General features: G+C 42.5%; 1 protein-coding gene across 4 annotated transcripts in view; it reads left to right on the forward strand.

The window, feature by feature from the left end:
- The window catches only part of WWOX (WW domain containing oxidoreductase), a 1,109,212-nt gene that overhangs the window by 632,644 nt on the left and 461,704 nt on the right, over positions 1-14,864 (forward strand). The window lies entirely within an intron of this gene.

Genomic DNA, 14,864 nt, shown 5'->3' on the forward strand with positions numbered 1-14,864 from the left:
CAGTTGCCTTCAGGTAGATCCTGATTCATGGCAACCCAATGTGTGTCATAGTGGAACTGTGCTCCGTAAGGTTTTCAATGGCTGTTTTTTAGAAGTAGATCTCCAGGCCTTTCTTATGAGGTGCCTCTGGGTGGACTCTATTTGTCAGCTTTTCAGTTTGCAGCTGAGCACTGAACCATTTGTGCTACCTACTTAAGCAAAAACCAAAGTTTAATAGCCCCCTGTTTCCTGCAACACAGGGTCTTAATTTCTCTCCCTGAAACTCCCTGACCTGACTGCATCCCAACGTCTAGCTTCTGGGGTCTCTGCTTCCCAGCACATACCTTTTATTCAGACTGGGCTGGGATGCCCACCATTTGCATTTTACTGCTGAAGAAGCCGAGGTCCCTGGAGGTAAAAGCACTTGCCCCAGGATACACAGCCCGTTCTGCAGGGAGCTTGGGTTTGAACCTGTGTGTTGCTGACGAAGTCTAGATCCCTGCAGCCAGGCACTTTCCTGGAAGAACTCAGAATAATGGGCCTCGATCCGTTCTTGTTGGAGCAATGATTGATGACAGTCAAATCTCTTAGCCAGCTGCTTGCTGAGCGGGCACACCTTCCCCTGCTCCTTCTGTCTCTCTCTTCAAAAGCCTGAGTTTCTAAGGCTTCATGCCATGGGGACTTGGCTTTGAAAAAATGATGGTGTTTTTCATTCTTGTTGCCAGTCTGCTCTTGTGTCATGGCCGTTATTCCATTCTCCCTTACTCTCGAGCAGGGTGCTAAAATCCACAAAGTGGGGGGACCGTGTTTTAATGTTCAGTGTGTGTCTATGTGTGGGTGGTCTCTCTATAGAGAGAGGTTTGTGGGAATCTCTTCCCTTTGCCTCTTCCCTTGGATCCTTTTGAAAATGTAACATTTTAAAGCCCTTCTTGGCTGAAGGATTTTTTATTGTAAACATAAAATGTTCATTGAAACATTAAACGTTTTACAGCTGTTTTTCAGCACATAAATTTTCATAGACACCCACCCTCTCTCAGCCACACCCCCCTCATATATATATTGTCTCCTACTTTTTTTGGTTTCTTTTCTTTCCCAAATAGTTCAAAGACCAGAGTTGAGGGTGGGTGGGGGGCTAAATTCCTGATAAAATATAACGGGTAGTATAGATCATCCCCTGTGAAAGTGCATGTTGTATTTTAACACAAAAAGGGATGCGGGTGTTCCGGAACCCTGCCGAGGGAAGCCAACACTCTCCGGCTCCTTCCAGCCCTGACAGGAGCCGGTGTGAGCTCGAACCCTGCACTGCGTGGGCCTGAGGAAGCTCCTGGACAGGCCCAAAACAGTCTGACCAGAACTGGAGAAGGGCAGAGTCTGAGGAAACCAAAAGGCTCAGGGGAGCCAGCATCAAGACGGCACCAGCCGGAGCGTAATTTGTCGAGGGGCATCTTGATTGACTGCTCCACGGTGGTTTGGCTTTGGTCAACGCAGCGTCCAACAGGAAGCTGACCTAGTTTGGTTAAAAAATGGCAGGATGAGGCTGGTGCTGGGAGGCCAGGGAAAGGAGAGCACAGAAGGGGAAGCAGTGGCAGGGCAAAACCTGCGAAGCTTTGACCCCAGTGACACATTGGATGCCAGGGGAATGTGCATCTACTTTCCATGGGCCGTGCTCAACTCTGGAGGCATGAGGGTGAGCAGGCACCAGGGTTAGGGCAGAGTGAGTACTCAATAACTAATTAATTTTTTTTTTAAGTTATTTCTACTTTTTTTCCCCATCCTTTAATTTTTTTCACTTCTTTTCTTTGTGCTCAATAAGTATTTGATGAATGAATAAACGAAACAGTGAGTGAACAAATATTATCTATACCTTCATGGAGAAAACAAACAGCTCTTCACAGTAATCAATAAAGTAGCCAAAAGAAAAAAAAAATGCAAATAATTGCAGTTGGCCAGAGGTGGACATGCTTAACTGTTTGTGGGCAGCCCTGCAGTCATCTCAGCACCCAGCCTTTCCTGGGCACTTCTCCATGCCAAGAGCAGGGGATCAGAAGTAAAAACAAGAGGAGAGGCTTCACCCAGCAAGCTGACTGTAAAGTTCACCTTTCAGCTCTCACCTACCAGGCTCACTAGGGCCTTGCCCATCTCAGAGCCATGGCTCCAGTTATAGTGTGGCCATCATCACCATGCTCCGCCGGTTAGCAGATGGCAGCTACATGAAATTACTGGGCCCAGATAGGAATCAACAAAGGGAGATTAGGTAAGGTGCTTATTTGAGGTGCTATTGGGGCCCACGGCAAAGGGTTCCCTGTGGGCTCACACTGCACTCCCTGCTGTCATTTCCTGGGCCCGCTCAGATTACACGGCTTGGCGATATTACATCTGCATGCACCTTGTCGGCCGCCACGGCAGACACGCAGGCTGCCAAAGCACCTGTAAAGCCGTATATCTTAAGTCGAAGGGGCATCTTTGGGGGAGGTGAATTGATGTGCAAAGCAGCCTGACACACGGTCTCTGATTTCTCCTTGCAATCAAATAATTCATCTTTATATCCCTAGGGCCAGAGTGAAACTTGAACCTGGACAAAACCAGGGACTGCTAGGTTTATTTGTAGCAGTGGGATCAGAGAAATTAGCCAAGTGCATTCTAAAATTATCAATTGCTGATCACACAGCCTGGGTGTGTTTTAGGCTTTGTTACCTTATAGAGGCTTTGTGGAGTGGATAGTCCAAAAGCTATAGGGGTACTGGCCCTCCACGCCAAGGCTTGTCTGTGTGGACAGGCAAAAGAAAAATGGCAATGCTTCTGTGGGTTAACCACTGTCTGCGTGCCAAGCATCATATGTAGATTACCTTTAAGCTTTCTAACCACTGCAACATAGGTAATGCCCATTTCACAGATTAGGAAACAGAGCCCTAGAGAAGTTAAAGCTCCTCTTCCTCAACAGAGAGGAAAGGGGGGAAAAATGCATTTTTAAGAGAGCATGACATTAAAATAATTTCACACAGACTACCATATTTTTATGCAGATAATGTGCACCTTCTGTGTTTGTTTGCCAACCGTGCCCTCCCTCTGCAAGGCACCCTCGAAAATGCCACCATGCCAGTCCTCTTCTACATGGTGCTGTAAAAAAATTAGCATAGTGCAATTGCGACAATACCTCATGGAGGGAGGATACGGCCGACAAACAAACATAGAAGACATGCGTTATGTATATAAAAATATGGTATTGCATTAAAATTACCATTTTATTAAGAGAGAGAGAGAGACCAAAAAAAATTCAAACTCAGTTTTAGATTTTGGTGGTATAACATTAAATCATAATGAAACATTTCATGATTTTTTTTCTCTTTCTTAAGTTTGTTGTTGTTAGTTGTCATTGAGTCGGCTCCAACTCACAGAGACCTTGTGTCTAACAGAACGACGTGTTGCCTGGTCCTGTGCCATCTTTACAATTGTTGGTATGTTTGAGTCCATTATTGTAGTCGCTGTGTATTTTGAGTGCCCTCCAACCTAGAGGGCTCATCTTCCAGCACTATGACAATATTCTGTTGTCATCCATTTGGTTTTCACTGGTTAATTTTTGGAGGCAGATCGTCAGGTCTTTCTTCCTACACTGTCTTAATCTGGAAGCTCCACTGAAACCAGTCCACCATGGGTGACCCAAACAGTATTTGAAATACCAGTGACACAGCCTCCAGCATCATAGCAACACGCAAGCCACTGTAGTACAACAAACTGACAGACAGTGGTTTTGAAGTTGGGGGTATATAAAAGATTTGAGAATGTTATTTATTTTAGCGAAGGAAAAATAAAGGTTTGGAAAATACACATTTGGATAATAATGGAGCATGAATTAGGCTAGAGGAAGTGTTTTTTGGGCTAGTTGAGTAATTTTTTTTGAGTAATAGCTAAGGAAGAAAAATTACAGCTCTTAAAATAGGTGCAATATATTATATGTCTTTGAAAATGGGCCAAATAGATTGCCTCCATTAAAGTCGTATTGGATGTTCAAATCTCGGGTTACCTGGAATGCAACTGTATTTCCTATATTTAACCAGGCTTTTTATAAACCGTTCCTCTTAACACCTCAAGCCGACAGCCACATCCTGGGTTGTTATTTAATACCAACTCTGACTTTCTTCACTGCGAGGGTCCTCAAAATAGACACAAGGCCAGAAAGTAGCCTTTAAAAAAATCTTGTACTCTTTACAAGTCAAATGCTTTTCAGCAGAGTGACTGTCAGCTGCCACTCCCCCTTTTTTCTCCCTTTAGTAGTATATAGATCATGAGGCTGAATATTAAGAGGAAAATAAAACAGTATATGGAAAGCATTTCCAAGTGTTCTTTTTCACATCTTAAAAACAAGAGAAAATAAAGAAAAAACAAAAGAGAAAAGTTAGCTACATCTCTATGAAGGTATAAGCATCCTTAAGGGTATTCAATGGTTGATTTTTTTTGGATGTAGATCACCAGGCCTTTCTTCCAAGGAACCTCTATGTGGACTCGGACTTCCAACCTTTTGGTTAGCAGCTGAGCACTTAACCACTTGTACCACTTAGGGACTATAATTATCCATAAAGTGTATCTACTACATTATCAAAAAAGGGGTAGGAGCATTTGGGTGAGTGACATCCATTTAACTTCTATTCAGAGCCTCAGTTCATCTGGACAACTGAAATGCCAGACACAAAATTTCATAGCTGCTCTGTTGCTCCTAAGCTGTGATGAGTGGGTGTCACCAGAGCTCCTAGTTGTATGACCTGAAAATTCCCATTAGGACTAGGAGATGCCAATTGGCTTAGGAAAAGGAAAGAAAGAACAGTGCCCTTTCTAACAATTGATACCACACTTACTTTCAAAGTGGATTTGAAGTGATTCAAAAGGGAATAGCACAATACATATAAAAGACAAATATCGCATTTTTACACAAATAACATGTGCCTTCTGCATTTGCTTTCTGGCCGTACCCTCCACCTGTGAGACACCCTCACAAGTACCACCATGCCAGTCCTCTTCCACATGTTGCTGTAAAAAAAAAAAAAAAAAAAGCGTATCATGCTTACAAAAATACTTTGTAGGGGGAGGGCAGCAAACAAATGCAGAAAGTGTGCATTATTTGGGTAAAATAGGCAGATACACCACATTTTTATGCAAATAACGGTGCCTTCTTTGTTTGCCAACTGCTGCCTTCCCCCACAAGGTATCTTCACAAACATTACTATGACATTTTTTTTACATGTTGCTGTAAAAATATTAGCATAGCGCACTTAGGAAAATATCTCCTGGGAGGAGGACATGGTTGGCAAACAAATGTAGAAGGCGTGCATTATTTGTGTAAAAATATGGTATGCTAAATACTTTGGTTTGGAACATAATTCTAAGAATTTATCAAATAGATGCTTATTTAACAAAAAAAAAGACCTGCTATCTTTGAACAGAATTTACTAAAGATAGCAAAACATTCTTCTATCAGCCATGTCTTGTATTTGTTACAATAAAAATAGAGTATGATGTTAAACTATAAGTTAAGGGAGCCATTTCTGTGGATAGTAGAAAATATACAGGCCCAGTTCATGCCAGCATGCTTTGATTGGGGGAAAAAAAAATCACATGTCACATGTCTTAGAATAAGCCCAGAGTCCTTAGATGGTGTATATGGTTAACGTGCTCAGCTGCTAACTGAAGGCTGAAAGTTAGAGCCCACGCAGTGGTGCCTCAGAAGAAAAACCAGCCATTGGAAACCCTGTGGAGCACAGTTATACTCTGACACACATAGGGTCGCCGTGAGTCAGAAACGACTTGAAGGCAGCTGGTATCTGATAGAGTAAGACTAGAGGCAAAGTAGTCATTCTCAAATGAAGATGATGAACTTGATTGAGACTCATCTCTGCCCCTTCTACATGGAAGCAAATTGCCTAAAGAGAGTCAGCATCTTTTATAGAAGGAGGAGGAAGAAAGAGTGCCATGATTCCACTCGAGTAAATGAACACAAATCCTGGCCTTGGTTTTTTAAAGTAAATCAAGGCCAGGTCTTGTCAATCAATTGTCTCAGTTCATAGAAGAAGATCCCTGCATCTCTTGTACAACGTCTGATATTGCGGAAGTCACTTGGACACATTACTGAAAATAGATCTTTAAATAATTTGAGTGACTTAAAATCTTGGTAAAGTTGTTAAATATTTTTCATGTTAGTTTTGGAGAATATCTAGTTAAAATGAGACTATTCTTTTTAACATAATCTAGCAAACAAGTTCAGTAGATTTTTAAACTCACTCCTAAATTATGATAAAAATTACAAGATAAATATATTTGTTTTCTATTTCCCCAAGATAATAAATATTTTAGGTGACATTTATAGAGCAGTTACTATATGCTAAGGGCTTTATGTGCATTTAATCTTCACAACAACTTCACAATCTTATTTAATCTTCACAACAACTTTGTCAGCTGAGTGGAGTCCAATAAATTCAATCACATATGGTTTAAGTGACCAGGTGAATCAACTCAGCTAGCTGGTTAGGAATTCCAAAGGCCAACCATCTTGGTCCAAATCTGTCCTGTCCCAGCTGTGGCTTGGCACCACCTGGTGGTGATTGCACTCTCCAGCTTAAATATCAATGGGGACCATTCTGGGTCCTCCAACTGGCTGGTTCTTCAGGATAGTGGCAGTGATTTCAGCCAGATAGAGAGATTGAGCAAGAAGGATGCTGGAATTGGGAAACCATCCTTCTACCACTGTTGCTCAGAACGGAGTTGTCCTTATTGCAGTGCATATTTCTACCGAGTTTTACTGTATTGCTATCCTCCTTCTTACAGATGATGAAACTATAAGAAAGCTATGGAAATGAAGAGACTCCCCCAAGGCCACATGGCTTATAAATGGCAGAGACAGAGGAAGCCTGTCTAATGCAGTCCATCTTATCCATCTCAAGTAAAGAGTTGTGCCATGGAGGGTGATGATTAAATTATCAACAATGCAAACTCTCCTAATTACTCTCATAATTTTCTTTAGGCTTATCCCATTGGGCATTATTAAGCGTTATTAGATTGTGATTATAAATAGGTCTGGCCAGGCACTTCTCTTTTGCTTCATGGCAGCTCTTTCCATAGAGAATGTGGCCCCTGGAGAAGCCATCTTCCCTCTCTTCACTTGCTGGAGATGAAACTCTAGGAGCACCGCTACCCTTCCTGACAGTCAGACTCCTTCATCTCTAAAGTCAGCTGACAAATGATCAATACATTTTCAGGAAAGAAGGCATTTAGGCTGATTTCAGACAACCTGTTATCAACGCACAGCCTTGGTGGCACAGTGGATAAAGTGCTCGGCATCTAACCAAAAGTTTGGTGGTTCGAAACCACCAACGGCTCCTCAGGAGAAAGATGTCACAGTCTGCTTCCGTAAAGATTTACAGCCTTGGAAACCCTATAGGGCAGTTCTACTCTGGAGGCTCCTTCTAATCCCAAGAAGACATTGTTTCTTCAGGTGAATGAGTCATCCAGGAATTCCAGTGTTATACAGGGCACTTGAGAGGCTTGGGGCAGGACTAGATGGAAGGTATTTAATATTCTAACAGCCAGTATGGCCACCCTGGTGGGTACTGGCTGAAAACCATTCCTGGTCTTTCATGTCATCGTGAAGCCTTAAAATGGTCAGTATCTCAAAGTCCCACCATCCCTGTACAGAAGGACATGGTCCAAAGGAACAGCAACGAGGTCTGCTTTACTTAATCCTGGAGTCATGAGCCACCCACTGCATTCTTTATCAGCTTTGGCAAATGTCTAAGATTCTCTCTTCAAACTCCTGAGATAAGGTCCATAAAGGACAGACTTCTTTTAACACCCTTCAGTTTTACCCTGTTTGTTTGGTCATTCATTATTCTATTAAATTCTACCTAACTCTAAGGTATTGGACAAGGAATCAAATATAAGCTGGGGAATGACCACTGGCATGGTAGTCAGACTTCAAGCTGACCCCCAATGGTTCTAACATTCTGGTAGTCATGCTTTTGTGTAGCCCCTCTTATATTGACTAGAGCTGATCTGTGTAACCAATAGGATATGGCAGAAACAACAGTGTGTGACTTCCAAGGCTAGGTCATAAAAGACTTTGAGGCTTCCACCTTGGTCTCGAGTCATTCACGCTGGGAGAAACTAGTTGCCATATTGTGAGAATACTCAAGCAGCCCTATGGAAAGGAACTGAGAACTCCTTCCAGTAGCCATGTGAGTGAACCATCTTGAAAGCCAATTCTCCAGCTATAGTCAAGCCTTAAGATGACTGCAGTGCCAACTACCATCTGGACTGTAACCATGTGAAAGACCCTGAGCCAGCACCACTAAGCTAAACTGTTCCTAGATTTTTAATCCACAAGAGTACGTGAGGTAATAAATGTTTATTATTGTTTCAGTCCACTTAGTTTTGGGTAATTTGTTCTGCAGCAACAGGTAACTAACACAATTAGAAAAGATAATATTTACCTACCTATTCAGAGTCCAAACTATTGACTATTTATCCAACCTTACTTAGTTCCAAGTGAATGAAAAGTGAGTTAATTATTATGTCTCCCTCTCCCCCCACTAAAAAATTTACAGTGAGTTTTACTTTCTCAAATGTGACCTTATAGACACTGTCAATTGCTCCTGGCTGGACCTCTTCCCTAGTCAGTTTATGGTGTGTAGTGTCGGTATGGCAAAAACCACCCAGAACCCTGGCCACATGAGCTCACTGAGACCACCAAGTTTTACGGATAGTTGGGGCTTAAAAAAAAAATAGTTGGATTAATCCTGTAAAGCTACCATGTTATAAATACTTAAATTCCCTTAATGCAAGTCTTTCTACACCACCTGCTTTCCTGACTTCTCAAACAGTATAGCATGCTACCTTGATGGCTGTGGATTGCCATTATTGTGTGGTCTAAAGGGTGGCTGTGAAGACAGAAGATGCAAGTGGCATGGGGTATAACACACCCTGTGGATAATGGTAGTTGGGCATAATGATTCCTGCAGCAACTCTTGAAGCCTTTTACGTGACAACATGGCCCATGCCAGCCCACTCTCTGGTCTTAAACCCATTTCATGAAGAAAAGCACATGTAACCTGAAACCTACCAGAACCCTGTGTTGTAGCTGACCCTCTGCTGACTCAGTCAGGGTTCTCCCTTCCAAACGTCTGTCAGTCCTCTCCCATCCGTATAATATGCCCCTGCTATTATATAGTTAATATTTAAAACACTTCAGATTTAATCAATCAATATTAAAATTATTCTTATAAGTCAATTCATAGTTTCATTTACTTTCTGTTAAGACTTTCCATCACCACCATTTAAGGAAGATTAATGTGATTTGCCGAAGATAGATATGGGTAAAAAATATCTACCACGAAAATGAAACAGTATTAATCATTCCACATAGCTATTATTACCAGGGAAGGCTCTAAGCCCAAGGGCTGCCCTCTCTTCTTTTTAATAGGAGATAAGCAACTCCCATTGCTAGGAGAGAGGTGGTTCAGTGGTAGAATTCTTGCCTTCCAGCGGAGACTCAAGTTCCCCTCCTGGCCAGTGCACTCCATGCACAGCCACCGCCCGTCTGCCAGTGGAGGCTTGTGTGTTGCTACGATGCTCAGCAGGTTCCAGCAGAGCTTCAGAACAAGTCAGGCTAGGAAGAAAGGCCTGGTGATCCACTTCCAAAAATCAGCCAATGAAAACCCTCTGGATTACAACAATCCAATCTGCAACTGATCATGAGGATGGCGCAGGACAGGGCAGGCTTTTGTCCCATTGTGCATAGGATCACCATGAGATGGGGGATGTCTCAACAATAGTTAACAACAGCAGAGAGGTGTTAAAGATAAACTAACACCAAACAAAGATTCTCTCCAATCAGAAGGATTAGAGAAGACAAAAAGAATATTTTTTCACAATTACTTCATGTGGGCCCCTGAGCCACCTATCTGCAGTTCGATAAGCATGGCTACTGCCTCAGACCTAAGGCAGGCTTCCTCCAGTTGCATTTCCCTTTAGTGATATCAGTATCCTCTGACTCGTCAACACCATTCCAAACACTATCTGTGCAGATCTGCATAGCAAAAACCATCAACCACGGGTAACTTCTTCTTAGCTTGCCCTTCCCTATTCTACAACATGAGGTTGAGATCCCTGGCTTTGGTTCAAGTCCTATCTCCTTCCTCACTGTGTGATTCTGGCTAAGTCGATTGACCTCTCTGAACCTATTTGTAAGTGGAGATGATAATACGTATTATTGAGATGTGGTGAAGGTCAAGGGTGATGGCATAAGACATTGGCATTCGCTATAAAGAGGATATCTCTTAGTTGTGATATTTGCATCACTATTTTAATATTTTTTGTTCAAGTTCTTGGGAGGGTATCTTTGTCCAGGTCTGTAAATTATTTTTCATAAAAGGAAGAAAATGCCCCTTCTACAGACAAAACCCAGGCCATAGTTGAAGTATGTTACGTTCCTGGTTCCCACATCCCTAACTGGAAGTGGAACTGACTGCCTTTCCTACATGTGGGTCAATACATTCCCCCTTTTAGCATGAGATAGTACAAGTTGTATATGTTTGACAACAGAAGATTCCTGACTAATCTGGGCACTTTCTTCAATGAGGCGACACGAAGTGCTTAATGGTGATTAAAGAAGATACATGGTGAAGTATTAGAAAAGGATGATCAACTGGGAACCCATTTCACATGAATGCCAAGATGTTTTGAAGGTGGGTATGGCAGGGAAATGATAGGAGGCTGAGCTTAGTAAGAAATGAATTTCTAAGTGTGCATTCACTGCCCTAAAGAGCCACACAAGTTACAGAAAATATTCTCCTTTTTTCCCATCTGACAGGATCTTTTCTTCCATTCTCGTTCTCCTATTTATCTCTTTCTGTTCCTTCTTTTCTCACTGCCATGGAAGGTGGAGCCCCTCATGGTAAATTAAGCCAGTGAAGGTTTTGGTTTTGTTCACACACCAAACATCTTGACATACTGTGTCAATGGATGATTTGGCTAATGTATCAGGCATTAATGTAGGTCCCCGTTGAATCCCCACAACTAAGCCCCTGTAGAATTGCTATTCTACAGACAAGGAGATGGAGACTCAGGAAAATTAAGCCACATGCCCAAGATTACCCAGCTTGGAAAAGGCAGGGCTGAAATTTGATCCCAAAACTCTATGTTCCTTGTATTAGTTTCCTCTTGCCGCTATAACAAATGACCACAAACTTGGCATCTTAAAACAACACAAATTTATTCTCTTAAGTTCTGGAGACCTAATAAGAACTAGTCAAATCTCAAATGAGTCTTGACTCAAGGTGTCAACAGGACTGGTTCCTTCTGGAGGCTCTAAGGGAGAATCTTTCCTTGCCTTTTCTGGCTTCTAGAAGCTGCTGACATTCCTTGCCTTATGGCTGCTCATAGCCACATCACTCCAGTCTCTGCTTCTATCATCTCATTGCCTTCTCTGACTGTGGCCTGCCTGTCTTCCTTTTATAAGGACTTTATGATTATATTGAGCCCATGTACGTAATCCAGGATAGTTTTCCCATCTCAAGATCCTTAATTTGATCATATCTGCCAAGTCTCTTTTTCCAAGGAAGGTGAGATATTAAACATTCTGGGGATTAGAGCATGGGCATCTTGGGGGGGGGATTACTCAGCTGACTACATACCCCAAACCTATGTTCATTCCCCTTCAATCACACAATCGGAAGGGAACACTCACATGGACTGGGAGTTCTGTCTCTGCACCTTGCCTCAGAGAACAGATACTTTGGCCTTGTCTTTGGCCAAGAGCCCTGGCCTGGAGTCAGAGTTGGTCAGCTCTTCTCAAACTCTTAGTTCCAGGTAACAGACCTGGCCTGCTATGGGGCATGAGACTTTGAGACAAGGCACCTCTCATGTATGGGAGCATTGCAGGATAATGCCAGTGTTTGGGTTCTCTTATAACAATTATTACAATTTCTTTTCTGTTCCAAAAGGGTTTTCAACTGCATTTATTACATCAGCATCCAAGAGGTTAATGAGCTCAACTCTTCCCGCTCAGTTTGTAGTAGACCATTAGGAGAGGAGGTCAGAAAACAGCAGCCTCTAAGAAGTTCGATCTGCTTGTCTTTCTTAATCTGTTTCCATTCTCTTGGCCCATTTACCCACAAATTTAAAAGACACAATGAGCTTTCCAGGAGAACTTTTTAGCATTTTAATCTTTTGCTTAGTTTTATTTACTTGTTTAACACCCTCTCAGCTCCAAGACCGGCAATTGGGCCTTGTGTCACCAGGGAGAAATTGGCATTGGCTAAACCTGCGGTTGGTCTTTTGCTTTTCTTTCTCACTCAGCTGCCCTGATAGTTTCTTTGTGGTTTGTGGTGGGCTCACAGTTCTTGACCTCAGGACTCTCGTCGGTCTAGACGAGATTGGTTTGTTTTGAAAGGCTGACACATTTGGGTTCCCTGTGAGATCTGGGTCACTTCTGTTTAGTCTGACAAGAAAAGCTGTTCACCTCCTTGGGTTTTGGAGATCTCGTTTGTGGCACCATATGGTCCTCTTCAAAATCCTACCTTCCTACTTGGATTGTATGTATTGTTGTTGTTGTTAGCTGCCATCAGGTTGGCTTCAATTCATGGCAACCCTATGTATAACAGACAAAATATTGCCCTGTCCTGTACCATCTTCATGATTGTTGACATGTTTGAATCTAGTCAGCCAATGTTGTGTTCTGATCTGTACGGTTTTCAATGGTTAATTTTCAGAAGTAGATTACCAGGCCTTTCTTCTTAGTCTGACATAGTTTGGAAGACCTACTGACAGGTATTAGCCCCTTCGGTGTGAGAAGAAAAATAATTGTTAACAAGTTAGGGAGGGAAATCATGCAGTGAAGCCGGAGCCAATATAGGTTAACTTAAAATGAGTTCATTAGTGCTTTATTTCCTTGTGTGTCTATTGAGGCAGAAGAAAGATCGAGATTATATACAGAAGACAAAATGCTGGAGAAACCCTGCAATGAGGATGAAGGAACAAATAAAAACCATGAAAATTTCTCAGATTGAAGAATTGTTACCCCTACTTGTGCTAGGCTTTTTACTTTAATTATCCTGTTCCCATTTTATAGATTGGGAAACTGAGACTAAAAGCAGTGAATTGATTGGTCCAAGATCACAGAGCTAGGAGCTTCTTTAGCTGAGAGTTGGAGCAGCTCTGTCACTGGACTCTACTCTCTCTTCTGCATCCTTGCTACTTAAAGCATGGTCTGTACCAGCAGCATCCAAATTCCCTGGGAGTCTGTTGGGAATGCAGAATCTCAGGCGGACCCCCAGATCTGCTGAGCCAGAATTTGCATTTCAATAAAATCCCCAGGTGGCTGGAATTCACGTTACAGTTTAAGAAGAAGCCTGGCTCTAGTCTTCTCCATCTCCAGCTAAGGTTACCAAAACCAAACCCTTGGCATGGAGTTGATTTTGACTCATAGGGACCCTATAGGCCAGAGTAGAACCGCCCCATAGAGTTTCCAAGGAGCAGTTGGTGGATTCGAACTGCTGATTTTTTGGGTAGCAGCCGAAAAACTACCAGGGCTTAGTAAAGAGTAAATGAGCATTCCCTAAGTACCAGGCCCTATGCTGAGGTTGCAAGGGCAATAAGACCCAGCCCATGTGATGAGAAACTCATAGTGCAGGGCAGCAAACTGTTACCCATGTGGTAATGGTAGTGCAGTGATAACAGTAGTCCCAGAGAGCTCAGGGAGGGGTGCTTAACCAGGAAGACTGTTGGAACTGATTCCTAACCTGAGTGGGAGGCACTAACTCCCTGTGGCTCAGAGCAGCAGTTCTGAATTTGCACTGTCTGGTTTCAAGTCCTGGTTGTACTGCTTTTCAACTGTGTGATGTGGGGCAAGTTCTAATCTCTCTTGGCCTCAGTTTCTATATGTGCAATATGGGGATCATAACTGGGTTGCTTGTGCAGAGTAAATGAGGAAATACTTATGAAGGACTCAAACAATGGCTGACACTCAGCTTAATAATTGTTAGTCGTTGTTAGTTGCCATTGAGTTGATTCCAACTCATGGCAATCCCAGGTGTTACAGAGTAGAGCTATGCTCCATAGGGCCTGACTTCTGAGGACCCTCTGGGTGGGTTCGAACTGCTAACCATTCAGTTAGTAGCCAAGCCCTTAACCGTTTGCAGGAGTCTTATAACAATAACAACAAAAGGCCAGGAAGGGCTTTCCAGACACAGGGAACCAAACAAGCAAGAGCTCCTCAAATGCAGAAGCACAAGCATGATGTGAGGGACTCAACGCTGAAACGTTTTCTTTCTATTAAACCTAGTATTTTCTGATCACTTTAGTATATGACAAGTACTATTCTAGGCTCTGGGGACATGAATGTGAATTTACAAAAATAATTTCTGTGCCTGAAGACATCACAGTCAAGGGCCATAAAGCCAGTGTTCATATGACAACATTCATGTGTCTGTTACAAAGCTATACGTTTCCCTCTAAATACTGCCTTAGTACATAAGGTCACCATGAGTCACAACTGACCCGATGGCACCTAGCACAAACAAACTGCCTTAGCTACACTCCACAAATTTTGATATGGTATATTTTTATTATCCTGAATTCCAAATATGTTCTGGTTTTCCTTGTGATTTCTTCATTGACCCTCACATGTTCATTATAAAATATACTTAACTACTTCTTAGCTTAGTCAACACTCACTGAATACCTGCTATGTACCAGATAGTGGCCTAGGCACAGCTCCAACCTCAAGAACCTAGAGCCAAAGAAGCACCCACCATCATGTAAGAGGACTCTCTTTCAAGTCTCTCAAGCTTCAGTTCTCTGATTCCCAAGATTTTTTTGACTACTTAATTGCTGCCTTTGAAGCA

Source organism: Elephas maximus, chromosome 21 (genome assembly GCF_024166365.1).
Source record: "Elephas maximus indicus isolate mEleMax1 chromosome 21, mEleMax1 primary haplotype, whole genome shotgun sequence".
Classification (NCBI taxonomy): domain Eukaryota; kingdom Metazoa; phylum Chordata; class Mammalia; order Proboscidea; family Elephantidae; genus Elephas; species Elephas maximus.